This window comes from Leptidea sinapis, chromosome 11, assembly GCF_905404315.1.
Source record: "Leptidea sinapis chromosome 11, ilLepSina1.1, whole genome shotgun sequence".
NCBI classification, from domain to species: Eukaryota; Metazoa; Arthropoda; class Insecta; order Lepidoptera; family Pieridae; genus Leptidea; species Leptidea sinapis.
In genome coordinates this window covers 8,158,549-8,186,305 of record NC_066275.1, presented here as the reverse complement: position 1 = coordinate 8,186,305, position 27,757 = coordinate 8,158,549, and the positions used below count along the sequence as shown (strand labels likewise).

General features: G+C 31.1%; 1 long non-coding RNA gene across 1 annotated transcript in view; it reads left to right on the top strand.

Annotated features, from left to right (window-relative positions):
- LOC126966908 (uncharacterized) overlaps positions 1-27,387 on the top strand; it is a 28,834-nt gene extending 1,447 nt beyond the window's left edge. The window contains exons 2-4 of the long non-coding RNA XR_007729845.1: positions 21,431-22,710; positions 23,998-24,030; positions 25,043-27,387. This is a non-coding gene — a long non-coding RNA (uncharacterized LOC126966908). The remainder of the gene's footprint in view (positions 1-21,430; positions 22,711-23,997; positions 24,031-25,042) is intronic.
- The last annotated feature ends 370 nt before the right edge of the window (positions 27,388-27,757 follow it).

The window sequence follows — 27,757 nt, the reverse complement described above, 5'->3', positions numbered from 1 at the left end:
CAAAGTTTGTTGAAATTCTGTTTGTAATTATTCATTTTTATTGACTTTTTCACGCTGTTACATTAATATTTATAGGGGGTTGAAACATATAATACTTGAAAAGGCATATTCCCCAAATCGATACAAGATGCGCAATGGACTCTTTAAGTTCTGCGCAAAAGTGTCAGTCAGTCAATATGAAGAAGCTTAGTCAATTCATCTTTACAGTTATTTCTTTTGTATTTTAGGGATCCGTATTTCAAAACATAAATACAAAGGTAATATAATATTATTTATATGCTTACACTATGCTTTTGTATGCTTCACTAAAATGATTGATTAAATTTTATACATGTATGTTTGCATGGGCGTCTTGTAGCTTAGTTTATATTTATAAAGACCGGTAGGTGGCGCTGTTCAAGTAATAACAAAGCGTTTTAGGGTTTCAAACTATAACTACAAGGGTTGTATCCTTGTAACCGACGGGAATCCTATTTTGGTTCTGTCCGTCCTTCTGTAAATATAGCACATTCTAAATACACCTATTCTCTCTTCACCTCTCGTTTCGTTTCCTTCTTTGGCGAATATAAAACAAAATACCTTAAAAAAATATTTTACATTTGTAGAAAAAGCAATATTGCAATAAAGAGGGTTTTTAGAGGGTATTTAAATACAACAAATGAAAATAAAAAAATATATTTTAAAACTATTGTATATATAAATTGAAATTATTTATAGAAAATTATTTAATTCTCGTCCATTGGTTCAGTAGATAGACATATGAGTTACAAGAGGTTTGTTAGCTGAAAGATGATACTAATGATCTAGTTATATTGTAATTTGAAATGATTTGTAAATCGATGTACTTAAATGTAAATCTTGATAATGATAAAAGAGTGGCAATGAGTTTCTTGCTACTTCTTCTCATTAGCTCAACCCTTTACGAAGTAGCGGTAGCGGATTTAACGGTTTTTTATTGACATTCATAAGTGTCATTTCCGTGACCTACGTGAATAAACTGATTTTGATTGGATTTGATTTAGTTGACCAGCTAACGTCAGGGTGTCGAATTTGCGTGACAGAGTGCGCGCGCATCGTAAAAATTCACTCTGATATTTTTTCATTAACTCGCCAATTTTTTAAAAAGTTTATACATACTGTTATATTTTATACAATATTATAGAACACGTCCTGTGCTCGCCCCACTCACACATGATTGGGTTATTATATCAATACCTAAGGCCTCGTCCACATAGACAAACAACGGCAAACAAAATATCTACCATTTCTTTCACTCGTCGTATACTCTTTCTCTTTAGCTCCAAAGCGTTTTTCGCAGAATTCGATATATAAAGACACGGCCTAATACAAATTGATACATTTAATTTGTTAGTAATTTTGCTAACATTATCTGTCATATCTGTCATAAGATACAGAATAGCTTTAAGGGTAAATGTATACACTTCTATAAAGTCCCAGCCACTGTTAAGGCATTATCTATAAATAAATTTAAATATTTTATAAAAAAATGGCTCTGTCGTAAATCCACTGCTGGATATCTAAATGATCGGACAGCCTGGGACTAGATTGTGATTATTTTATAGCGATAGAAATGACTGTACAATATTGTATATTTTTATTGAAAAGAGCGCATAAAAAAGAATGCAGGGAGAGTTTCTTGCGCCGCTTCTTCTCTCTCAGAGTTCTATTTGTTTCCGGAGCGGTAGTAGTATCTAGTAGTTATTAGAAATGTCAACAAAAAGAATTCTAAAGGAATCAATTTTGAGAAAATAAATGCCTTTTTATGCCTTTTAATGAAAAGAAGGTAAATGCCTTATTGTACTTCTTTCCTAATTGGTCCTTTCCATTTTGGACATTTTAGTGCTCGGTTTGATCACATTTGAATTGCCTTTATGAAGCTCCTCATGGTTTCGTAGTAGATATTAAAATAAACATTTAAAAAATTGATGATTTTTCGTCCAATCATATTAGGTTTATTCACAAGTTTTAACAACGAAATAAAGTAATATATTTTTTATTTTGTCATATTAATATTGTTTTATTTTGATATGTTAGTATTTATTTGTTAATTTATATAATTATATATTGATTAATTATAATTTTATTAATTATAATAATTTATTAACTGAGTAATTAAGAGAATTATAATATGTCCTCGAAAATTTCACAATTTGTAGTTATTTTATTAATTCCTTGAAGTAACAGTATGTAGTTTGATAACCAAAACAAATAAATAGACATAATTCACATATTATATTATATAAGTGAGAATACAACTGACGCACAGACGCACGCGCCCTGTGTTCAGTATGAATGTACCTTTATATTGAAACACATCTCAATTCATATTTTACATGCATTTTTTTTTCAAGCTCAAAATTAACTGACCTGTGCTATTAAAAATGACATATTTTTAGTAAATAATTTCAGGTTTTTTTATTAGTACTATTTTTAGATTTGGTGATTTTTTTTTAATTGCTAATATTAGTGGGTGCTGGATTTAAATGTAATAGACACAATAAACGAGTAAGAAACTGAATTGGGTTAGAGTTGATTTTTGAGTTTTAATTCTATTAGTTCAAATTCGAATATTTTTATTTAGAATAGGATATGAAATCACACATTGAAAGTAAAAAAACTAGTATTCTTTCCGAAATGAATAAAATTTGTATACAATCAAATTTATAATAATTTAAATAGCTTATTAGCCTATTATTATTATTAATTAAAAACGCATAATCACATCACATTTTAACAATTCTTCTGAATTTTGTGTGTAGTATAGCTAAAGTATTATATATAGTCTTCCATTTGTTGGCCAGGTTGTTGAAAAATGAAAAGACTCTTTATATAACTCTGATTTTACTGTTAATAATCCTACTAATTGTAAGTATAAACAGTTATTACAATAAAATTTCATCACTAAATTACAATTGAATAAAATTTATGATTGTAAAACCCACTACATTATCCACTGTAATGCATAGGTAACTAAATTTTGAATAAGTTTTTAATTTAGTTAACATTAATGTAACTAAGATTTTTAAAACGAATTAATTATTCCTATATTTATTTTATTAACTAGCTAGGTACCGGAACAAAATTTAAACATATAGGTATGTAGTTCTGAGAATTTTTTGTTAAACATGTAAATGTGTAAAGAATTAATTAACATCTAAGGCCTATTATAATGTGAAAGATTATTTAAACGATAAAGATAGTTGGAACTAATGTTTCTAAGATTATAGTTATTTATGAATAAAGATGATTGCTATATACTATTTTTAAGTAACTTTTGTACTTCATCCTGACTTGCACTAAATCTAATATATATATAAATTACGTGACACGTTGTTTGTCCGCGATGGACTCCTAAACTAATGAACGGATTTTAATGGGGATTACTTCACGGAGTGCAGTTTAGTCCAACTTGAGAGATAGGATGGTTTTTATTTCGATTTGAGACCCATAATTATTTTTAATTCCAATTTTTTTCTTGTATGGAAATATTTTCTATGAGAGAATTTATTGACGCACGGTTTGACAGTTCTGCTGTGAAACAATTTCATTATAGTTAACAACAGGGTGCATGACGTTCTATACATAATATAGAACGTCATTGACAGGGAGCATATCTTACAAGATAATTCTTGGTGTTATGATATATTTGATTGACAAATTCATAAAAACAGCATTTTATTTATTATGAACAGAACAACCTCTGTCGGCTCAGCTAGTAACATTTAAATTTTTACAGTGAATAAAGTTTTTTTTTGAATCATAGAGAAAGGAAGCTTCTTCTAGGCTACATTCACTATTTCTTATAAATCTGGCTATAATATACAAAAATAATTATTCAAATCCGAATGTAAATATCCAGAGTTAAACAAACAGCAAATTATACATTTTGAAACCAAAAGCTGCACTACACAAACAATTCATTCAACATGTTTTTAGTACACATTCCGAGAACGGCTTGTCAGCTGCACCCGAACACACGATCGTTGGGGGAACGTATTAAAAATTTAATATTTAACCAATGAAGGGAAGGGTAGCGCCGTATTGGCCCATGTTAGACTTAAATGATAATATGATTGACGTTTCATGTATCCAGTGCCTCAACTACATAATTATATTTGAGGATTATTGAGTTTTTTCATTTAGACCTGCGATCTGTCAAGACTATAATCAGGTGAGTTGCAAGAGGTTTGGCCAGGTGGAGCTACTGCTCCATCTCTCCATAGTTAGGTAGCACATTGGCTCTCTTTAATCTTCTAATCAGATTTTGCTGTAAGAGCATAATGGATAGCAGGTTTAAGTGAATTGTCAAACGAGCCTTATATTTCATTTGAGTATCGTTTTACTTCGTCAAATATGGTTAGGATTTCCAGGTACTCATGGATTTCCGAGTTTAGTATATTTACTATACTGTTTTGAGCTCTATGGAGGCACATCCTGTTGGATTTGCTGTGTTTTTAGTTAGGTGTACGAATTATTTTATTTATACAAATGCGCTTTGCTAAGACTTTACTTATAGGCGTAAAGTCAGTATGTAAAGTCTTAGCACAGTCTGAGTACGGTCTATAAATCTCAGCCTAAGACTTCAGGCCAACGGGCAGCAATCACTGGTTCATAATGATGACATCAGACACCATGAAGCGTGTACAGGCTGGGGGTATTCAAATCAGAGATTTATCTGATGAGGCGATGGTGCAGCCATGGATCTCGCATGTCATAGAGTAGAGTAGCAAAACGCATCTTCTCGGAACTCCAATCCAGTGGTGGACAACACCCACGACTTACGAAGATGTTCTGAAAAGGTGCAATATGGACTCCTCTCAGTCAGGCGATGGCTCATACACGGTTATCTTTGAAGAGGGACGTCTTCAAGACCAAGTATGTTGGTGGGTACTCATGTGCCCCAAATGCTCTCAGTCCTTTTCTAAGAATGTTCGGTAAGCTAGCCACCAGAGATCGCAGCAAAAATATTATTTATACCTTATTGATATAGATATAATAATAAATAATAATTATAAGCCTTTAATTAATTCCAACAACGTTCAAATACATAATAATCATAACACTACGCGTGTAATATAAAATATAAAAGTTATGTTATTGGAACCCCACTGCGGTTATAGGCCTTCTCCAGCTTATTCCATGTATCCCTCCTCTGTGCTTTTCCTCTCCATTCTTTTCCTGCTATTTTTATTATGTCATCTACACATCTGTTTCTTGGGAGGCGTCTTTTTCTTTTGCCAGATGGTCCTTCCCAAATTGTCGTTTCTACTGTCCATCTTTTGTCCATGAATCTCGCCACATGACCTGTCCAGCGCCACTTTTGTGTTGCAGCGTACTCAAGAGCATCTATCAATTTGTCCTTTTCCTAATGCTGTCACTTCTAATGTTTTGATTTTTTCTGATTTTCAACATACTCCTTTCCATCGCTTTCTGGCAGGTCACTTGATACAGATATAATCAATATTAAAGTTTTAAATATGTAATTTAAAAATTGTTTGAAAGTTCAGGTAACAGTCGCCGACATCATTATCATAAGCCGATCTGCGCATGTCTAACCCCCGCGCGCCGCGCAACTCTCCTAATGAGACCCTATATTTTATTTCTGCGCATTCATTGCTACAGCTCAAACAACGCGACGGCGTTTTAGTTTCTTGCGCCTATCATAACCTTGAAATTATTTACTTATAATCAATCTTATTGGGTAAGTGTAGTATTATATAGGGCTATATAATATTTTTTTATTTATTAGCTCTACCCGTGACGTCACTTAGCCATAATATGCTACGTGTGGTCATTCTATGATTGCTACTTAAAATATATAATAACATTCCTTGCTATAATATAGCTTCATCCGTGATAGACTTTATAAAAAGGTGTAATATACAACTTACCTAGTTCCTCGTTCCTCGCATTTTAAGATTAGCCTCCCACAGGGGATAGGAGTACAGTATAGACCTATGCAGGTACACTTGGGACAGTGAAGTTTGTATTTGCATACATAAGTGCAAACAAATTAGTTTATAATTTTATTGATTTTCACTTTAAAATGTAGCCATAAAACAGAACCTTAGCATTATGATTCTCGTTGAGATCTTCAATAACTGAAAAAACATTGGATATGGTAATTATCTGGGAACATTGCATAAGTTTATCTAGACTTCAGCCAATAGCATTGCGTTACGATGTTTTATACTTCTCGCGTATTTATTGCACTTATGTTTATTTATTATTAATAATATCCAGCAAAAATTTAACAAGAAAAACTATTTAAAATAATGTCAATTAAAATAAAAATTAAAAAAAAACATTTGAACTAAATATAAGTTACACTCTATTATATATCTTATAACCTCAAATTTTTTATGTGCGTCTTATTCAAATACATGGGATTTCGCATTAGTAAAATAAGGCGCATGCACATTAGGCGTGTTCCACCGGCGCATTTTTCTATATGTAATTAGTATGCTAGTAGTGAGTATTACCTACTTATCGCACCGGAAATAGAGACATGAATATCATCCGTACAAGGAACTTTGTACGATCGTGATCGTATTATTTTGTGTCTGCATAACACACTGGGTGCTGAAACACAACAACTGTGGTTTATCGACCTTCGGTGTGGTGCGCTGTTTACACTACTGGTGCGTTTATAACAAGATCTAGGCACTCGTGCGTTTTAACACGCTCATTGCGTCGTACTGAAATTTCATGTTTTTGCAAATAACTTATCTAGACCCAAGATTCTTGAAAAATCCAAAATTCTGAGACAGTAGATGCTAAGTCTTATCAACCTTTCACTAGCGATGGAGACCTTCAAACTGAAACAACATTTGATATAAATAAATGTGATAGTTTTCTTAAGAAATGCTATGGTTTTCTACTACTTAACAGAATAGCTCAACAATTCCATAGTTTTACAATTGGAAGGCTCCTTTGCACCGGATGCCGGCTAGATTATGGGTACCACAACGGCGCTATTTCTGCCTTGAAGCAGTAATTTATAAGCATTACTGTGTTTCGTTCTGAAGGACGCCGTAGCTAGAGAAATTACTGGGCAAATGAGACATGACAACTTATGTCTCAAGGTGACGAGCGCAGTTGTAGTACCGCTCAGAATTTTTGGGTTTTTCAATAATCCTGAACGGCACTGCATTGTAATGGGCAGGGCGTATCCAATTACCATCAGCTGAACCTCCTGCTCGTCTTGTCCCTTATTTTCATAAAAAAATGCCTGGAGCCAGATTAAGATAATCATTGTTTTACTATATAAATTGTTTGTTTATCATTATTTATATATTCAGTTATAATATATAATAATAAAAAAAAAATATATCTACTGATTAAGTTTCTTGCGCCCTTTTGTCTCTCTGAGCGCCATTTATTTTCGATTTGGTGGTTCTATTAACATCAAAAATATTTTTACAGGAATTTATTTTGAAAAAATAAGTGCTTTTATTAAAACTGGAATTTTCTGTACAGTGCGTAATTGTAAATATGCTAGCACAATAAATCTACAACATTTAATAAGCTATATTGATGTGAACAAAAGTCACAGTGACACAACATATCAGTTCACATACGTAAGAAATAATATGTTTGTTTGAGTTCGTCAGATTTTTGTGTTGTGGAAAAATAAGGCAGAGTCCACAGTAATGTTTATTCATGAAAGTACGTTATTTTGTCCTTTATTTGGATTATTTAATACGTTGCGATTTATTGAAGCGAAAACGTTTAAAGCCGCCTTTGGCACTTTTTAGCAGGGGAACATCTTATAGCTTAGCGTCACCATGTCGGTGACGCTCATGACTAGCGAACGCGATAAATAAATATATGTTTAGTTAAACACTTTTTGGATGGGTAAAATCTCGTGTGTTCGAGTCACCGAAATGCTTACAGCAGTATATCTGTAGCTACAAATCTGAAGTTTTGTGCAACATTAGTGCTGTGTATATCTTATAGATGGAATTGAATGGCTTTAGTGAAAAGTTCAATGTGTATATAGATACTGTGCATTGTTGAAATAGTGTTTTTGTTTGACAAATATACTAATTATAACTACGTTTTAAAAATAAATTGAAATTAATAATATTATATTTTTTAGTATTATTAAATTTCAAATTTTAACACTAAAAGTCTTAAATTTCACTTCTATCGGCTCTACAACCGCCAATTTTTTAAATTTATATGCGTTTCAATTTATTTTCGATAATTTGCATTTGTAACTTTCACGTCCAGTGGAATCAGCATTCAAGGAGAGTTTTTTTAATGGAAGAGGAGGACAAACGGTCGTACTTCGGGTCGCCTGATAACCGGAAAGTGATCACCCCTCGTTGTTTGCCAGGCAATTACTATTTATAGCTTAAATATTAAATAAAAATTAGATTCCACTTCATTACATTTAATCTTTTTTTTTAACTTTTATTAAAAAAGTTTAATTGAATGATTTTTTTTAATTTACTGGACAAAAAAAAAATTTTAATGACCAAATTAATTTGTTATCCTGATAAGAATCTAATTGAAGTGCCTTTTTGTTATATAAAATAGCTTCTTACTAAATGCTAAGAATATTTAGCAGTTAATTATACTACACATTTACCTGTGATTTATCCGTTATATTTATAATAATATGTAACAATAAAAAACTTTGTTATTGTTCTTCTAATCACCAAAAGAACTGGAATGATTTTTATTCAAAACTTTTCTTTACTTAAAAATCATAGAAGTTGTAGTACTTAAATGATACTTATTCCTATACCTGATACACAACATTAATTTTAAGTTGCTACTGTAACAATTAACTACTATTTACTTACTACTAGCTAAAATTATGAACGAATGAAGAAGAATTTTATGCTTTATAATACATAATATTAAACTTCTTCTTTCATTTTAGCTTTTACAATAGGACAGTTTAAAAAAGCATAGAAAGTTATTATTTAGGTTTCCGTAAGTTAATTTATCTAAGCTACTGAAGAATATATCTAATTCATCAATTTTTATGTTCATTGTCACCATTTTAATCGGACTCTCGTCGATAAAGAGCTCATGTTGTAGGAAAGAGCTCAGACTTCTGTTATGAAAAAAAAGTTGTGTTTCGTCTAAATAAATAAAAACCAATAATTTTTTTATCAAATCCGCTAACAAAACAAACCAATTAAGATTGCGTACATAATATTTAAAGTAAATTTTTAACGCGGAAGTTTAATGTTCATGTGAACGCGCCCTTACTGAATACTGGTCAGATATTACGTCACTGGCAGCCGGTTAGCGTAACGGTTTTACACAATTGTCAATTTGCACTTTGTTTTATATAAATTTGTTAAATAAACACTTTCGTGTAATTTTAAACTTTATTTGATATTATTGTAAGCCCGTTCGGTGTGTAATGAAGGTATCATTTTGTGTTTCCATAACTGTTTTATACTCTCGTTATTTATTTTATCGATCCATTCCTATAAAAATAACGATAGGAAGTATAATTCGTGGTAAGTGAATATCGCGTCATTCACCAATGAGAGTTAAGTCAGAGGAGAGTTAATAAAACAGTACCCAGATAGACAGAAAATATGAAAACACCAAATATGAAAGGATTGGTGTCAATTAATCATTAAACATTTATTAATCACAAAGAATAAATTATTACAGACAGATATCTTTATATGTATAAAAAGTCGTGTCTCGTTGTTAATCCGCGATATTACTGAACCAATTTAAATCAAATTTGAACACTGTGTGCAGTTTGATCCAACTTGAGAGATGGGATAGTTTTTATTTTGACTACTGACCGTAAATATTTTTTAATTTCAAATTTTATTTTTGTATGAATAATTATTTTTTGTAATAAAGTTTTGACGCACAATTTGACAGTTCATTACAATTTTATTTCATTACAAGGACAAGAAACAACCATATTAATATTGTAAAGAATGAACTTCTACAAGTACAAGCAAATCAAATCAATCCCTAGCTTGTAGAGTACAGATATGAAATAGAGATCGGGAAAGCTTTTTATGTCAGTCGGTAATGACTTGCAATTCTCACCGAACATTACAATGCCGATCGAATTTTATTTTAACTAACTGCCGATTTCTATATTAAATTGTAATTCTAAAATAGTGATCGAAGTTTATTATTTATTCTAGCTCCTGTTTTGGCCTTCATATTGATGTATTGAGATTTTTTTAAAACCACCATAGATATGGGATGACATTTTAGTATTTTTAGCGTGGTATATGTATAAATTTGAGAAATAAGTCTTTCTATACTATGTGAACGTAAATAATGGTTGCCAATTAGACAATAAGAGTAAAACTTTATTCTTAATTTATAATAAAATGTGGTTATAAAAATACTTTTATTTTTAAGAAGATAATTTAATTTTCGATTAAGGTTTAATAAATTAAGGTTTGCCTTTCATTTCTAGTATTCACATTTTCAAAACAAATCTTATAACTATATTTACAATACCTTGATAACATTTATTTGAAACTTTCACTACGGGGAAGGGTACCGAGAATACGGGAAGCATCGGTTTCTATTATATTGATAATGAGCGAAATAAATAGCTTTATTATAGGCCGAAATAGTTTGTCTTACGCCAAATCAGTTTATTCTACATGGGACATCAGTTTTCTTACTTAGTTTCAGTTTAGCTTTAGGAAACTAAAGTTTCCTGGAATTAAATATTAATTATTAATAATTAAATTTAATTCAATGGCGCAATAGATAGAACTGTTGACTCTTTCTATTATCTCCCCCAGTTCGTATCCTTGCCTTTTACATACCAATGTGTTTTCGTTTTTCTATTTCGACGTACGTATGTACGATGCTTTATCAGATTGGCAATGCTCTTATGTTACGTTTAGTGTTACAAGACCGAAAAACTTCGATAATAACAAATCATCAGATGACCCCCGGTATAACTGCTCGATTGTCAAGTATTCCATATAAACCGATTTGGCCTAAGACAAACCAGTTTGGCTTGAAATTGGTCTTAGCCAGTATCAGCTTCCAAAAAGTGTTGTTGTACTAAGCTAAGGGAAACGTTATGAATATTATCAAAGTATCTTCCTTCCGTCTCGAGGGGCTATAACTACCTACCCGCCTGAGGAGGGGTTGGTTTGGGATGAAGGTTCGCATTGCGCAGGTCACACGCCTCTCAAACCTCGAGTCTAGCGCGTCGGGTAAGATGTTACTTTGTACAATTTTAATTTGATATTGATTACTTGTGACTCTTTTACTACATCGGTACATCAGTTCCAAAGTATTTTAAGTCTGAAATTCAGTTAATTTGAGATAAGTATGAGAAATTATTCTTTAAACAAAATATCACAGAGAAACAAGTCGATAAGTGAATGCAGTTTAGTTTTTACTTCCAATATTTTTTTCAGAAGTCTAGAATATTTTCGTTTCAAAAAGTAACAACTAGAGTCGTTTTCTTTTGCAATTATTTCCTGAATTCTTACTCTTTGGAACTGAGGTATATCAACAAATACAATTAATGGTATTTCACTGAAATCATTGATTTTCAAAGTTACATTATCTCAATATTATTTAACTGTTTTAGCAAAACCTTGGACCTATGTTCTAGTAAAACGATATTTCAATATAATTGTCCTGTTTTTACAATTCTGATAATTGGTTGACACCTACTACGTATGTCCATTTAGATAAATTAATAAATATTATGGTAAATATTGTTTTAAGTGTACGATTTAAGGTACATTTTGGCGTCATTGTCGTTTAAGCTGTTGCGATTAAATTTAACCAAAAAATCTAGGTTTTCTGTACGGCATTATAGTCATAAAAATACTCAATGTTATGGCTGCTATTTTTAACGCATATTTTAGTTTATTTACATACATATAACATAATAGATTTAATTAGGTATTATATTATTTTTTCTAATATTTTATCATATCAACAATAATATTCATAAAGTTAGATATGAAATATACTTAATGCTTTGGTTGATATTTTTAACAGTTTTTTACATACTTGGGTACGTACATAGATAAAGAAATTGGATATTTTCTATTATATTATCATTAATATTCATCAAATTATATATATAATGATACTTAATGTTGTTGTTGTTATTTTTAACGGTTATTTTTAGATTTAGGTTATTTTAAATAAAAAAATAAGTAGTTTAAACCGACAGTTACTTATATATATTGTACTGGCTTAGTTTAGGAAGTAATGACGTGACATGCTTGGTAATTTAACGATGCCCGTAAAAACTATCGGCCCGACCATCTCTACTATTGTTAAGTTTTATTTCCTACGATGTTGTAACCGGTTACCTCTGTATCTACTCCCGAACTTTGGGCATGGTTTTTTCCTGTACCTGACCATGGCTAGAATATCAGGCTGTTAATCTTCTACCGTGTTATGAATAAGTCCAAATTTAAAATTTTTGTCTTTATCTAAACTTTGTCACTACAGAATGACACGACAGGGAGAAGTAATGTTAAACTTAGACTAACTTTACATTACGTTTTTTAATAATTTAAGTTTATATATATAAACTTTAACATAATTGGTGCTTAATAAATTAATTTATATTATTTCAATTATCATTACAATTAAACTGGGCCGGGCCTGTATTTTAACGTAATAAATGAAAATTAAGTAATGTTAGGTAGGTAGGTAAGATTATGAGAATTTATATATTCTACTAAATATTAAATTATTGTAACTATAAATTTGAATTATTAAAAGTTTACAGTAGGTATCTAGATAAGAAGTTAAGAATATTTTCTTATATGTATTTTATTGGCTTAAAATTTTCTGTTTCATTAAAGATACTATCAAAATTCTTATCCAAATTGCAATTGAAAGTTTGAGCATGAAATATCAAAATAAAATCAAACCTACACATGTTTAACTAAATATGTATTTTTTTTATTATTTACGTTTATTCTTAAAAAAAAAACATGGTGTTATGTTTTTACATAATAAATATTAGGTAAAGCAGTTAATTTTTATTGTAAATTTGCTTTGCAGTTGAATCACATATTTAATCAATTTAATTTTCATCTACCTATAAAATAAATATATTCAGAAGTATTCAATTAATACATTTTATTTCTAGAATTATTTCACCAGGAGCTATTTCTTCTTACAATCAAAACGCCTACGAAGTGAATTAAACAGATGAAAGATATTTTATTCTATTAAAATAAACAGATAAAATTTATGAAGACTTTGATCGCTACAATTAGCTAGTAGGTTAATTATTAACAAATTTATTTATGTGTATAGTAATATCTCAAATCAATCCTTGAAATGTCATAGATAGGTGTTATGAATGAGGGCTATTAAGTGTCACCTATTTTGAAGATCCATCACATTAAATCTACAACACATCAAATTTAAACATAATTTTCCTTTTTTTACAATATGTCAACCGTTCATGGACGCGTTCTCAAAACAGAGAGGTATCGAATCGCACCACTACACTGACACCGCTCAAACACATACACGTACTTAAAGTTAATTGCGGGAATCAAATGAATTTGATACTTTAGCAAGTTTGAATTTTGTTTTTTTTTAATACCTATGTATTTTTGAAATTGGGTGATGTGTTCGTTTAGTAGTTAATCATTTACAAATTTAGATGGCAAATCTGTCGCATAACGTCATGTGCAGTAAACGCAGTTTTTTTTTTATCCAAGATGGCCGCCGCGAAATATTATGATTTCAGCAATATGGGTATCGTATCCGAGGTTACCGAGGGTGCAGAGAACGAAAGAAATAGAGACTTCATGTTTTAGTTTTTCTATTACCAAAGTGCTGTGTATTGTACAAAATATAGTCTTTCCGTTCACAATAAACAATATTATCTATAATTCCAGGAAAAAATACCAAATATTGATATATAATAAGACTGGCAATAATTATTTGCCTCCCAAATCTAAGGAATGTTTATAGGTGTTGTAAAATATATAAACATATTGTTCTTTTCTCGCTTTATTCTCGGAGGGCCTGACACGGATAACATCTACAATTTTCTGCTAGCCTAGTCGGAACCTGTAACAAATTTATTTATGTATTTGAATTGACAATGCATTTAATGATTAATTAATTCATTTTCTGATGTTTCAAAGTCCAACGTGGCTATTAACTACGATTAATGTAAACCGAAAATGTAAAAAGGCATAAAAGGCATTTATTTTCTCAAAATTGATTTCTTTAGAATTATTGTTGATGTAATTTCTAATATACTAGATAGAACTACCGCTTCGGAAACAAATGGCGCTCTGAGAGAGATGAAGCGGCCCAAGAAACTTGTCCTTTTCGGCCTTAGGCTGTAAATAAAACTAGTGTATTCTTAATTGTATTCTAAAGTTAAAATTACTTAATTGAATAACATAAATATAAGAAAAAACTTAAACAAAGAAATTGAACAAAAGCGAACCGTAATATGGAATACATCTGTATCTAAGTACCTACCTAAGCAAGTATCTTGGTGAACCAACCCTCACTTACATAATATCTTATCAAAGTTATCTTATAAAATAAAATAAATTTAATTTAATAAGCATTTTAATCAAACATATCTCAAGTTAAAAAAAATGTTTTTCAAATATATATATCTTACTAAGTTTTTTCCTTACCTTTTCTTCAAAATTCTTATATTGAGGCCTGCTTGGGCGAAAATCTCCTCCATTTCTTTTTTTATTATCAGCTCGAGCGTAGCAAGTCCTCGCTGGAAGCTGAGGAGTATCAGTCCACCGTTTTTTTGTCTGTCAAAATTTCTTCTCAACTCTGGTCCCATCCATAATGTTCCTTTGATCCACCTATTATCAGTCAATCGAGATATGTGTCAAGCAATGATAGTGAGAGATTCTTGCTGCTAGACAACCAATGAAAACAGGCCTGGTTTATTACTTTAGTGCGTGACAAGCTACGTTTTACACTCGCAATTTGTATGTCGCTTCGCGTTAGTGTGCGTGCGTTGCTCAAAATAGAGGTTAACTGTCAACCTCAATTTTTTTACAACTATAAATATTCAAATAAACTTATAAATAACTTAAGGTGTCAAGCCCATTGCCATTTAAGTTTTAAGGCGAGAGTTAGTGCGTCGCATATTTTTGTACTAAGCCTTACCTATATATTATCACGCATCTTCTTAGTCCCTAGCAAACTTCTTTCCATAGGAATTTAAGAATTTACTTATACTTATATAATAAATTTATAATCTATATATATAAAAATGAATTGCTGTTCGTTAGTCTCGCTAAAACTCGAGAACGGCTGGACCGATTAGGCTAATTTTGGTCTTGAATTATTTGTGCAAGTCCAGAGAAGGTTTAAAAGGTAAATAAATAGGAAAATGCTGATAAATTAATTAAAAACAACAAATTTGTTTTTCCTTTGATGTTTCCCTACATAATATCTATGAGAGAATTTATTGACGCACGGTTTGACAGTTCTGCTGTGAAACAATTTCATTATGACAACAGGGTGCATATTTTACGAAGTAATTTTTGATGTTATGATATATTATTGACAAATTCATATAAAAACATTATTTTATTTATTATATACAGAACAACGTCTGTCGGGTCACCTAGTTAGCTAATAAAAATAAACTCATAAGATATATACTTATGTTATGTATTCCTAATTCCAATAGGTATAGGATATAAAGACTACTATAAAACATTTTTTTATGAAAATAAGGGACGAGACGAGCAGGACGTTCAGCTGATGGTAATTGATACGCCCTGCCCATTATAATGCACCAATGCTTAGGACTCTGAAAAACCCAAGAATTCAGAGCGGCACTACAATTGCGCTCGTCTCCTTCAGACATAAGAAGTTAAGTATCATTTGCACAGTATTTTCACTAGCTACGGCACCCTTCAGATGAAATATGAAATTCCTACATTGAAAGCAATGGTTCTCTAGTTAAATTTTAATTGAATATCATGTTATATTTTATTGTCTTAGGTTATTGGATATTTCGGAGTCTGCGCGGTACAGCCTTCATCCTGGTCGATAATATAGTAACAAGTACGCATGTGCGAAGTCAAAGGCTCTCATTATATTCTGATACATAACGTTATGTACTGAATATTTAACTGTACATAATTACAGCTATCATGATAAAGCTGTATGTATGAAATAATATAATTAGTAATTAAAGTTTGCTCTATTGAATAGAGGTAGTGCCACATTGATATTGAATGAAACATTGAGAGAAAAATTAAAAGAAATAAACACATTGACTGTTGTCTGTCAATATATTTTTGATATTGTTATGTAAGTACATAGGCAGTTTTTTTATTTTTTTATTTAGAAAGTTACACCAACAACACATCATTATAAAATTAAAATTTTAGCAAGTACACAAGGGATAGTACAATATGACATGTCTTTACAAGGTGTAAACAACATTTACAATAGTGCGAAAAGAATAACAAAGTTGAACAATTAAAATTAAAGAAATGAAGAGTTAAACAAAAATGATGATATTAAATTACTTAAATACGTTACTACATTAAAAAAAGAGATTTATATAATTTATAACTATACAGCAATACATTAGTTTATTTCTTATATTTAACTTACATAACTAAGATCTTAATATTTTAATGCAGTCGGTTTTAAATTTATTGATATTAGTCATATGAAAAATATCTATATTACCATTTTTTGCAGTAATATCGTTATAAGAGCTCATAATTATGTTTAAGCGGGCGTTTTTACTTATATTAGTTCTACTGATTAATGGGCTGAAAATATTTTTAATAGGGAATCTTGGTCTATTTCTAGGGACTGTAAGATTTAAATTTATAAGACATTCTGGGGATAAGATTCTACCATGTATAATTTTATGTAAAGTAGATACATCAGTTATTTTTCGTCTTATCTCCAACGAATTCATATTGAAATGGTCCAGTCTTGTTTTATAGTTTGCACGATAAGGGCAGGTTTTGTCTTTAAAAGCTATAAAGCGAGTGAAATTACGTTGAATACGCTCTAATCTATCAATATAGACATTATATTGGGGATTCCAAACCGGTGAAACGTATTCAAGTGCACTTCGTTACAATGCATTGTAAAGACACACAATTGCAAATGGATTTCTGAAATCTTTGCAAGTACGCTTAATAAAACCCAGAATTTTCCAAGACTTAAGTATAATGTTATCAATATGATTATACCAAGATGACGAACTGATGACGCCTGTTCCAAAGGAACATTATTAACGACGTAAGATGATAATAAATGAATTTGCTAGAAACTGTCCTAACCATAATGTTAACATGGGGAAGAAACATAGACTTATAATGCCTACTACTCGACAAAGTTGTGTTAGTAAGTCTTTTCAGGGGCGTTGTATATGCTTTTACAACAAGATACCAGATAATTTTCAAAAAAATGTATTTCGAATTTCAAAAAAATTTAAAAAACCATTTGCGTTGTAAAAGTTACAATAACGTAAATGACTTTCTTAATGATTACACAGACTGGGAATAGAGCGACCGCCCACAGGCTATTAAATAATAAATTTTACTCTACGATTTTACATTGTAACCGTATTTTTATATAAAAAAAAAGAAGCCCGCTGAGTTTTTTGCGCCAGTTCTTCTCAGGTCTACCTTTTGGAATGGGTGGGAGTTTCTGATTTTCAATAAGTGATTTTATATCCTATATTGAAAAAAAATATTTTTGAATTTGAATATGATAAGCGAAGACATTCCGAACAAATCCTTATTCCTTTCAAAATACTAATATGATACCTTTCTAGAGCAACCCAACAAAAAAATCGTTGGCTCTACGATACAATATAATTTTTTTTCAAGAAATATGTTTAAGTAGTTATTTCTTATTTTCTATATCTACGTATACCATGGTGAAAAAAAAATGGAAAGTGTTAGCAGTAACAGCATCCTAAAGATGATTGCTGCCAGAGCTGACTGTTTCTTCCAGAAACACATAAGACATATTGTTCTCTACTTATACATTAACTAATATATATGGATGTTTCTCTGTAAATATATAAATAAATTGACATATGGGTTCTTGACTTTAGGCTAGCGTCGACCTCTCCAAAGTGCTCCCGGTACGATTCCCACCCGTCAAATGTATCAATTGCAGCTAATGATATAACTGGGAAAATTGATTTTGGGCAAAGATGTTTGTTTCTGAGTCATGGATCTACCTATTTATGTATGTGTATGTAAGTATATTCTATTAAATATATCGTTGTAGCGTACCCATCGTACAAGCTATGCTTAGTTTGGGGCAAGATAAATTTGTATAAAAGTGTGTCAATATTATATTATATAAATTCAAAACATAGAATTACCATATAGTTATAACACAATTTACTGTGCTATTATTAGCAGCCGTACTAATTGTTCAATTAACAAGGTCGTCAACTAAACAGTATAATCCAGCTGCTTTGAACAATCATGTGATTGACTCTATTATAAACTTTTTCCATTTAACTTTTTAACACAAGTGCCGTATTTCACTCCTGAGATAATCCCGGCTATCTTAGTTAAATAAAGTTTTATCAGGAGCTACTTGTTAAGTGGATGACAAACAATATGCAGGCTTAATCTCTTTTGATACGATATTACGGACGCAAACACGGCAGCTTCCGTTACCTTTACGTCTTATCTCAAAACTAAATCAATATGTAAATTTTGGGATGAATTAGGTTACCGTCATAGTCTTGCTTTAAAATTAATAATGATAAAATTGTTATGAATGTTTATAATTCGGTATTAAAAATAAAATATTATTGTCAAAAATAAATACAATCTTGTATTAAAAATTAGACATAATGTATTTCAGTCTGAAGGGCGCCGTAGCTAGTGAAATTACTGGGCAAATGATACTTAACATCTTATGTCTCAAGGTGACGAGCGCAATTGTAGTGCCGCTCAGAATTTTTGGGTATTTCAAGATTCCTGAGCGGCACTGCATTGCAATGGGTATGGCGTATCAATTACCATCAGCTGAACGTCCTGCTCGTCTCGTCCCTTATTTTGATTTAAAAAAAAAATATAAGCTTAATGTTGGTTAAACAAATATAACAATCAGATCATCTTTGAAACTAAATTTGTGTTTAACACACACACATACACAGAATGAAGATGCTCCACGCAAAAAAATATTCATTATAAATGAATTAATTATCAATGAAATAAAAAGTATTCAAAGTCAAAGAAATTTTATTCAAATACCTATGCTTAAACTAAGCGCTTCTGAATCGTCATTATAAATATTAAATTTAAATTAGTAAATCCACAATTTTTTTCCAAAATGTAATGCTCGTGAGAGGAACTAATACTTATAATAAAATAGTTTGTAATTGTCCAGTGAATCATGTGATATATTGTCATTATAAAAATGACATTTCAAGTATAATGTGATCTACCTACGAAAACAAGTATTTTTGATTTCATGTTCAAAGTTAAAAAGCGTTTTAAATATGTAATAAAAAGTAATAAAAAATAAATATATTTATATATCGTAGATAAGTCTCTATCGCTTTCGGTTTGATCGTTAACCTTTTCACCCCCTCTTTAAAAAACCTCAAAACAGTTTAGACTTATAAATTCGATACATCTCAAAATTTCTTGATATAATTTTGAATTAAGTCCTGTGTTTTATTCATATATCGATTGTTTATTAAAGAAAGTTAAAGGTTAATTTGACTGCAGTATGTTTGTGTTAGAAATGAAAATATAAAGACCACTTATTTAATTACTAGCTGACCCGACAGACGTTGTTCTGTTCATTAAAAAAAAATTGCGGTTGGAATTTTTAAAACCTACTCTACCTGACCTCTACTCGGCGAAAGGAATATTCTTAACAAATTCTCTAACGCCTAAAAGTCTCTACGCCTTATGGTTCCAGAGATAACGTGATGAGTCAATATATAGGTGGAAATTACTTATAAAATATATAGACTGATTTATTTATATTTTTTATGACCTGAAAAACCCTAATTCTGAGGAGCACTGCGATTTCTGCAGTGCTTTTAAACTAGAAAGAAAAGGCATAAAAGGCATTTGTTTTGTCAAAACTGATTGATGTCATTTCTAATAACTACTAGATACTACTACCGCTTCGGAAACAAATGGCGCTCTGAGAGAGAAGAAGCGGCGCAAGAAACTCTCCCAGCATTCTTTTTTTTGCGCTCTTTTCAATAAAAATATACAATATTGTACAGTCAGTTCTATCGCTATAAAATAATCACAATCTAGTCCCAGGCTGTCCGATCATTTAGATATTTAGCAGTGGAGTAATAGGATTTACGACAGAGCCATTTTTTTATGAAACATTTAAATTTATTTATAGAAAATGCCTGAACAGTTGCTGGGACTCTATTATAGAAGTGTATACATTTACCCTTAAAGCTATTATGTATCTTATGAAGCCTACTAGAATAAGTTACAAGCAATCCCTTATTTCTAGTCTTATAATAATGAAAATCACTATTAAGAGCAAAGTCCTGCTACCACTGGTATAAAATGATGTATTCACATTTTAGACTTAATTTCACTGCTGCAGTAAATACTACAATATATTTAGCAACAAAATAAACTCGTTTAATAGGCATAATAAAAAACTACGCCATTCGAATTAGTCGCGTTTGTCTAAATATGACAGTTGAATAAGTTAACAGGAAGGACACAATAATCCTATGTCAGTGACCCCGTGACTTGAATATGAATAATTCCGATAAGCAAATCGCGTTTTGTCGAATTAAAAATACCATATGTTCTAACTTGTACTATGACTCGTCTATTGCGTAAGCGATGGAATCTTTAACCCATTAAATTACGAATAGGTACGGAAAGATACGGACTGTTAAAAATAGTCCTGAACGTAACTCGTAGGATTCTATGAACTGTAACAAGCTACAAACGAAAGGTGTCCTCGAAAGGGCTTCGGGGCAATGTGGCAAAAATGTCGTTCAATTTATTCCCAAATTTTATTTCGAACTGGACCCTTTTTGTTGCCATCTGCGCCGCGCCGTCCCGAGTGTCCAGACAGCTCCACCCTATATTGTACTATAGATGAATCGTCCGTCTCTCTCACTCGCACGTTTAGTTGGATGTATCTGTCTCTGTTCAAGCGCTGGAATTGCCAAGACCCGTCTCCTGTCTCGTTTTTGCACATGCGCATGGGTTATTCTATCCCTTCTAGTTCGTAATTGTTCGTGTGTTTCCGTTTCCCGTACGTACGGCAGCCATTTTTGACGGGAATGACTACTGACAAGTAAACGCCTGTTTGGCGCGTATCAAGCAGGATGAACAAGGTCAGTTTCCATTGTTGGAAGCCTTCAATTTCAATAAAACGTCTAGTAGTACTAAGAACCCATGGTTATATTTTTTATCACACACGATTTTCATAAAAAAATATAAAATTTCAGGAGCTGGAATAGGCATCGTCTTACGAAGATCCGGATTAATATTTTAATGTAAGTAGAGCATTTTAATTTATTTTTAAATATCCTGAGATACTATACATATTGCATGTAATTTAAGAGTAAATCATTCAAGTTTTAGTTGAAATTTAATTGTGATTTTTTATCTAAATAAATACATTCGTGTATACTCATCTAAAGAATTCATTCTGTATTATTACTTTAAACAAAGGTGCTTTTTGAAGGCAAAATTAACAGCCTCGTATAGGTTCTACTTATTAGTGCCTCAATTAACATTCTTGGTTGGTTTCATTAGCATTTTAACTTTCACTTTTCTAAAGCAATTTAGTAAAATTTTAGAAATATATTTAATGAAGAAAAATAAATTAGCCGTCAATATTTGTAATTTTTGTACGTTTAATTGAAAAAATAGAAGAATGAAAATTGAAAACAAGTTCATAAAAACAATAAAGAAAACAGTTTTTGGTCCAAAAAATTTATTTAATCAAGTAAGGTTAAATTTATTTTAAACATGCCTACAATAGAATGCCTTGAATAGTTCATATCTTCTTAATACTTAGCTGTTAAAACTGCAGTTGCGCCGAAAGCTCATTTAATGGGACAACATATATATTATTCTTATTGTGTTGTATATAAGCTTTATTACAATATATAGATATAAACTGCATATTTTGTATATTTTTTTAAATAATTTATAGCTTAATCTTAATTCAAAAGGTCAGTACAACTTCTAAAAAGGGCGATTTCTGCATTAGGATAAAAACCATTTCAACATTTTTAATGAGTCGGTTATTAATATCTATTTTTATACAAATCTTAAAGGAAATAAACCGATTCATGAGTCACGCAGTATTCATTAAACATTTAACTATTGGTAAACACATAAAATTTTATCGAGCCTATTAACATCCATTTCATCAGATGCCGTTCCAGTTACCGATGTAGGAATATTTTCCAAATACCGTTTTCGTGTTTGGCACATTCGTACTATCTCCCAGACAATTATGTGTAGAGAACTAACAAAACGTCTAAATGGGGCAATTATCGTAGGCTATGCAGGTTGCCGAATAATTAGTGGCCTGCTAATAGTTTTCATCACCAATAGTTTCATACGGATCGCCGCACAGAACAGCATCAGATGATCACCGGCTCTCGGTTGGATCGCATCAGTCTTTGGTTGTGGTCCGAATGGAATAGTCGTTTCGTTAAAAACAATGCGTTGGCCTACATCTAGTTTTATTAATTACTTTTTGGAATTCGTCTCGGTGAGTTTAATATTTACTTTGCTTTTTTATAGTCTTGTCTTTTTGGATCAAAATCATTTCAAAATAATTCAAATAGGATTAAATCGCTTACGGAGTTTGATATCGTGACTTCTATTTCAAATGAGGGATTAAATCTGCTACTAACCACTTCAAGTAGAGCTTTTGTATTTTAAGTTTATAATAGTCTTTGTGCACCAAATTTATAAAAGGGTGGGTCGAGTTATTCTGGGGCTTTGAAGTGGGGGTCTGAGCCATTCATTGAGTAGGGCGGGGGCGGTCTTATTGCTTGTGTCCTGAGAGAGATCTGAGCATGCGCGTCCTCTGACCCAGTTGGGAGCGACGCGTTGCCGGATGGCAGCGATATACCAACCTTGGCGAATCATGTATTGCGAACTCCTTAGACATAGTGACGTGCTCGAGATATCACGACTCGATACTTTTAATTGGGGCTCGTAATAACTGTTACATTTTCTCATATCCGATTAATTCGATTAAAATCTTCATGTTGTCACACATATGGATAAAATTACTATCAAGTGAGTTCCAGTGTTTGCTTTTTGGTGTAACTTTTTATAAGCTTTTTAATTCTTGCTAGTTGATCTGTTCTGGTAACAGTTAATATTTGATATACGCTTTACGCAAACTTTTACATAATTTCAATTTTGTGACAGCTAATAAAAAGAATTATTAATTTGCAGAAATAGACCAGTATTAAAAAAACAAATAAGTCACTTGTTAATTTTTACATACTGGTAATAAATTCTACCTAGATACAAATAACATGTAGGTACTAAAGTAATGAGTCACGGTGATGCAATAATTGCGAAATATTACCGAGTACATGCACGTTCATTGTTGAATATTGATTAGCATACACCATCTAAAACGCATTCCTTCGCTCACGGAAGGCGCTTCCTTTCCGCTGTTGATCGTATCGTATCGATATACTGTTTTCTGTTTCATTCCATCTAATTATTTATCGAATAGTTCATAAATTTCAGTGCTTGTAAGTAATTAATATTATCTCAGTGTGATTGTTTTATGACAGCAAATATGCATTACGTCATATCTTATTAACGTTTTATGCAAGTATCGTCTAGATGTGTTATTATAATTAACACAATCGATAATTTATGCGCACATCCCTAAATATTTTGGTATATAATTATTTAGGGTTGTGCAGATAGTTAGTTTATATATAACGATATAGTTTGTTTTTTTTTAATTATGTGCTTTATTATTATTTTTTTTCATATTTAATTTCACCAACTTTTCTTTGATTTCCAGATGTGGAAGGCGCTACCTGAATTCGATGCTGACGTATAATTTTTACTTATTTATTTAATATTACAATATTATACAGATAAGTTTAAGTAAATAATAGTAATATTACCTACAATATTCCAAATACGTATGGTCTGTGTAGCTAAGAATATAGTCAGTAGATATTTTTCTATATCTGACTTGTTATTAATATTAAGCATATCTAAAAAGAAAAAGATTTAAATTTAAATTTAAATTTTATGCCTGATGCGGACCATCTGTATCTGTTATTGCATGAACTGTTGTGATGAATTGGTTCAGTAGCTCTTCTTGGTTCTTTGAAAATATCTTCAGTTTATTAATATTACCTCACTTAGTAAAGATAAGATTAAAGTTCATTTACAATATCTATATATCTGGAAATTTAAAAAAATAGCCTTAACCGGTATTTAATTAGGAATTGCTCTTAGTGCTATAAAAACTTAATCTCATGTAAATTTCATATCTTTTGTGAACCGCGAAAGAGATAATTTCTATATAATTATTTTTAGATTAATCTAGTGGGTGACTAATAAATCAAAAGAGCGCAATAAGCTATTGATTTCGTAGTGTAATTTAGCTCAAGAAGCAAAAACTCTAAAACAAATTCCTAATATCCAGATTTCACCTAATTTAAGATGACAGTATTCAAAATCTGACGATATACTTATCTAGTCATAAAAGGGCTTATATAATTAATAGTTTAATATTTAATAATAAAATATTAAATTTAATTTAATTGTTCCTAGCTCTTAGGGCTTATTCATCAAGTATAATGAAATAAGATTCACATGATGGTAGGTGATTACCATCTCCTATGCTAGTTGGTAAACCCATAAATTTCCTTTACGTTATATTAATATATTTTAATTGTTTGCAAAGCACAATACAATGCTTATAAAGTAATGTAATTCAACAAAAGATGTATAAAGTAATTTAGATATCGTATAGATAAACAAATATTTTCTGCTATTAAACTTTAAAGACATTCCAAAAGTGATTTGTATTCGTATTGAAGTTTATATTTCAGGGATGGTGTAAGTCAAAACAAGTTGGTGTCCATCGGCATCAATATTAGTGCCCTACATCTACCCTGTAGATCCGAATTTGTTTGAAGAGAGGCGACAAATTCGGTTCTAGAGAGGTTTGTGTGGGGCATGCACTGCAACTATCAAGACGATGGTGACGGGATGAAGATAAGATTTGGCACACAGATTGACATTGCCATTGACACAATAACGTTCAATCAACGTATCAATCCAAGACCGTGCTAGAATCGTGTCAGGTAGAAAAATAATACATATTTGTATTGAATGTTGTGTGAAATGAGAATACGCCTATTAGACCGTTCTGTCACCGTCCAACGTAGTCACTTGCTATCACAGACCTGTATAAATACCACTGGACAAGCTGTTCCATATGTTTGACAGCAAAATTTTTATGTCTACGTGAAGCGCCACTCGCGGGTGTCCAAAGAACTAATTTTAACGTATAATACAAATGGCTGCGAAGGCATGTACAATAAATACTCTGGAGTATTTATGCATTTTGAAATAATTTCGCTCGTTTTCCGTGTTCATTTTTACTTTAAGAATCAACTTACACAAGGCGATTTGCACGAACTCATGAACTCATGTTGCATTCTAAGCCTTTGTACTTCATTGTCACTCTCAAACTTATGACTTATCAATCTAAATATAAATATTCTGATAGAGAGTTAACAACTGTAGTTAATCTATCAACTATAGTTAGCTAAAATTAAGTTTATTTTTTACCTCCTGAGAAAGTTAAAAAGATAATATAAAGATTCTAATTAGTTATTCATTTTAAACTATTCTTTCAATTTATTTCTGAACGATTGGGGACACATAAAAGGAAAAATAAAATTGTTGTTTTTATTTAATTCTGAGCATTTACATATTTATTCATAACCTTCCTTGAACTTTCCACAAATAATTCAAGATCAAAATTAGCCAAATCGGTCCAGCCGTTCTCGAGCTTTAGCGAGACTTACGAACAGCAATTCATTTTTATGTATATAGATTTTTCACTGAAGTTTATTAGCGACGAGGTAGAACCGGGTATCATGGCGTTCCGATAGTATTCCAACATTCCATCCCCGTAGTTCTATATTAAATGCGGTTTCATAATATCAATATCAACACAATAGTGTAATCATTATGTCTTCTAAAAGTATTTTTTGTAAGTGCAACAAAGAGCACATACACATCGCCTTGCGGGCACCGAGTGTTTGCTATTACAATCTAAGCATATCATATTTCTAACATTATCTTTAATATTCATCATCACCATTATTATCAGCCGGAAAACGTCCACTGCTGGACAAAGGCCTCCCCCAAAAATTTCCACGACGATCGGTCCTGCGCTGCCCTCATCCAACGTATTCCGGCGATCTTGACCAGATCGTCGGTCTATCTTGTGGGGGGCCTGCCAACACTGCGTCTTCCGGTACGTGGTCGCCATTCGAGGACTTTACTGCCCCAACGGCCATCTGTCCGTCGAACTATGTACTGCCCACTGCCACTTCAGTTTCGCAATCGTTTGGACTATGTCGGTTATTTTGACTAATATTATGTTCCTTAAATTGAATATTAATCGTTCCTTTATGAATTTTTATCTATAGATATATGTACTATAGTATTTAGTATATGCTTATCTATTGTTGGTAATGTGATTTAATCTGAATTATAATATATTTCGTTCATAGGTATTGTAAATTCAAATTTATTGTCTTTTTAAGCAAAATAGGATATTAAATCACTGGTTTAAATTAGATTTGATCAATATTATTTTGTAAAAAATAATGCTTTTAATTTTTTATTCGCTCTTTTTTATGTAAACAAGATTGACAATTCATAAGAATTAAAAATATACTCTATTCGTACTGTTTACAATATCTTTTATGTAATCAAATGGTAACCTAATTACATTTGGTTTTTTGGGGGTAGGGTAGGTATATACATCAATTCATCACTTTAGTTTATTTTTTTGTTGTGTTTTAATTGGATAAGCTTAATAATAAAAATTTCATATATCAGTAACTCTATACAGGTGAAAAGAAAGAAAATTCAATCTAGTTTGACTGGTTTAAAATTTGAAAAGTGACCCGATTAGTTATTGAAGGATATTTAGAGAATAGGTAAAACTATTTAAAAGCTGAAGTAATAAAATTACACAGAGTATTTATCAAATAATATGTGTATGTATGTAATATGAAATAAGTTGTTATTTTGTAATAAGATAGATCGTTCCATATTTCGCTGTTATATCTCGATTAAAATTTGTATGACAATTTAAAGTTAGCTTATATTACCTAACGAACAATGAATAATTAAATGCCTCCCAATATTGAAATTTGTTTTATTTCGTAAATTTTTCTTCTAGATGCTGTATATTCTTTAATACGTTGTTACACAACATAATATCCTATGTTATATAAAGTCATAAATATTGGGTTGTTCCGAGATTATTATTGAAGTGTTGATAGTACCTATCTAAAATAATCTAAGACTATTCAATTAAATTTTTATTTATCTAGAAAAGAGCAACAAATTGATGCAATAGCAGTATATATTTGGATACATGACAATAATATTATGCAGTTATAGGTAGATCAGATAGGTATCAAAATGATCATGGACAAGACGACGATTATGTCAAATGTTCATGTCGCACTTACTCCCCTAACAATTGGGAACTGTACTCTCGAAATTGTCGAAGAATA